Source organism: Saccopteryx leptura, chromosome 2, assembly GCF_036850995.1.
Source record: "Saccopteryx leptura isolate mSacLep1 chromosome 2, mSacLep1_pri_phased_curated, whole genome shotgun sequence".
NCBI lineage: Eukaryota > Metazoa > Chordata > Mammalia > Chiroptera > Emballonuridae > Saccopteryx > Saccopteryx leptura.
Window position 1 is genome coordinate 62180431 of NC_089504.1, and position 2891 is coordinate 62183321.

Genomic DNA, 2891 nt, shown 5'->3' on the forward strand with positions numbered 1-2891 from the left:
CTCTCTCCCTGGCTTAAAGATGGCTTATTTCTCCCTGTGTCTTCACATGATCTTCCCTTTGGGCATGTCTGTGTCCTTATCTACTCTTCTTATAAGGACATGAGTCATATTAGATAACCTCATTTTACCTTAATTACCTCTTTAAAGATCTGTTTCCAAATAGAGTCCCATTCTGAGGTGCTGAGGGGTAGGACTTCACTGTATGAATTGGTAGGCAGGGGGACACAATTCAGTCATAACAGGTATCTAGTGTCTAAAGAAAGCTCAAAGCATATGGCAGCTTAACTACATAAAATGCACTTTGTCTCTGAGAGATGGGGCCCTCATGATGAAAGGAATCAGGGATAAGTGGACATTCTGAACAGGCACTGCCCACCCACCTTGGCCCTGAACGTCAAGCAGGACTCATCTTTCCTAGATACCTCTAATCAACGATATCAGGAGGGAAGAGTGAACTTTAGGTTTCATGAAGACAACAAAAGCACTTTGCTCACAATGACTATAATAAAAATTGTGGACAATATTTGATTCATTCCTACACCCAGTGATAAAGGACATGCAGTAGCTCAGGAGAGACACGGTAAGTTCTCTCATTGATAAGCAGGAGGTAGAACACAACCAGTGTGACTTAGAAAATCATTTTCTGGTTCTACCTATACTCTCACAGACACCACATTGTCCGGCTGAGATGGCCAATTAATTCTCTCTTTTCTAACTACTTATCAGAGGACGATGTTCATAAATTCTTCTAACATACCATTTCAGTGTCTTTAATTGAGAAGGCATCAGCTGAGTTCTGTGAAAGTAAGGCTTCACTTATTTTCAGTGTTCTCTGAGAAAAGATGCACGGCTGTTTTTCACTTGGTCGCAGTTAACCTTGGGCTAGCCTGTGTGATATCAAGTTTCTCTGCCTCTCTCACCTGAGCTTTTGGTTGGCTTTAGCAGCTGTGTGTTCTTTCTAGAAACAACGTTTTCTTTATGGAAACAGCATTTCAGGCAAAATTACCAAACTCCCTCCTGCTGTATGAACAGAAAGGAAATGTCACACCCTGTTAAAAAAGGATGATTTATTTCTAGTTGTGGTCTCTTTGAAAAATGAACCCTTCATTAGAAAAAACAAACAAAAACAAACAAAAATGTAGAACCCATGAAATTTTCTATGCTAGCAACTAAACAGTCTTCTTTCAATGATTTCTGATGTTATAATTGAATCATGTCAATACTGGGATTGTAGGTTAGAAAGTAAATTCTCTTCTGTCTGTATTGTAGCCCCTCCAGGCTGCCTCTGCCTCTGTGCTGCCCTATCCAGCCGGCACTGCATGAGGAGACTGCCATCCCTGAAGGTTGTAGACTTATCAGTTCAGTTGATTTAAGTTGTTCTCAATTTTTATTCTAAATAGGTATTTTTTCCTAAGATAAAAACATTAAATGGGCCCTGGCCAGTTGGCTCAGCGGTGGAGCGTCAGCCTGGCGTGCAGAAGTCCCGGGTTTGATTCCCGGCCAGGGCACATGGGAGAAGCGCCCATATTCTTCTCCACCCCCCCTCCTTCCTCTCTGTCTCTCTCTTCCCCTCCTGCAGCCAAGGCTCCACTGGAGCAAGGATGGCCCGGGCGCTGGGGATGACTCCTTGGCCTCTGCCCCAGGCGCTAGAGTGGCTCTGGTAGCAACAGAGCGACGCCCTGGAGAAGCAGAGCATCGCCCCCTGGCGGGCAGAGCGTCGCCCCTGGTGGGCGTGCTGGGTGGATCCCGGTCGGGCGCATGCGGGAGTCTGTCTGACTGTCTCTTCCCGTTTCCAGCTTCAGAAAAAATACAAAAAAAACCAAAAAACAAAAACATTAAATGGATGAAAGTGGGTTTCAGATCCAGCTTAAGCTTGAGAAATAGAGAATAATTGGAAGTTATTGAATAAAAGGTTGAGATCAAGAAAATTTTAATTGTAACATTTAAGGCAAACAAGCCCAGGGAAGAAACAAAAAGGAGGCGGGCCGGTTATGAAGCATTTAAAGGAACCCCAAACTGAGGTGATAACTCAAATTCTAGAACTCCCCAAAGCTGTGAGAAAATAAAGGACCACAGGAACAAGGGAAGAAGGGCCACAGTTAAAAGAGAAGAAAAAAAACAGGCCAGCTAAAAGAGTAGGACAAACACTGTTGGGAGATGACATAAGTAAAGTGTCGAGCTAGGAAACTTTAAGACCATATAGCTCAGACTGCTTTCATTGTAGATGAGGCTTCAGCCTTCAAAGGTAATCTCAATGTCCCCAAATCTTCAGCCCCAGACCCTTCCACACCCCCTGGCACAGAATACACCAGCAAGCTCATGGAGGGAGATTTCCCAATAGAATCTATCTGTCCCTCAACACCTCTTTGTGATTTGCTGCCCAACCTGACTGGCTTTCTAGCCTGTCCCCATTTTGATACTGATAGGGTGAATAACTGTGACAGATGTTGTCACTGCAGCTGCTCGGCAACACAACCTGGCCCCTTCCATGGATGGGGCGGCACTGATTTAGTGATATTGGCCTTGTTGATGGGAACAAACAACAGCCCCACGTAGTAAGTCAATAACTTTGCCTGGTGCTCGCTTCGGCAGCACATATACTAAAATTGGAATGATACAGAGAAGATTAGCATGGCCCCTAAATAAAAATAAATAAATAAATAACCTTGCCTGTCCAGAGAAAATGTACCAAGTCAAGACATCTACTGAAGTATTTCCCCTTACATTCTCCCTTCATCTTTCTTAAGAAACAAATATCTTGCTTTGGGAGCCTTATTTCTTAGGGCACACAGTGCAAGGCCTGACTTGGCACTGGGAAGAAGGAGAGATGAAGGGAGGGAGGCTGGCTTGCAGGCAGGCGGGCAGGCAGAGGAAGTGCGCATTGTCAGGGT

At 44.5% G+C, this 2891-nt stretch overlaps 1 pseudogene; it reads left to right on the top strand.

The window, feature by feature from the left end:
• Positions 1–2576: 2576 nt before the first annotated feature.
• On the top strand, positions 2577–2674 carry LOC136396548 (U6 spliceosomal RNA; annotated as a pseudogene).
• Positions 2675–2891: the final 217 nt, after the last annotated feature.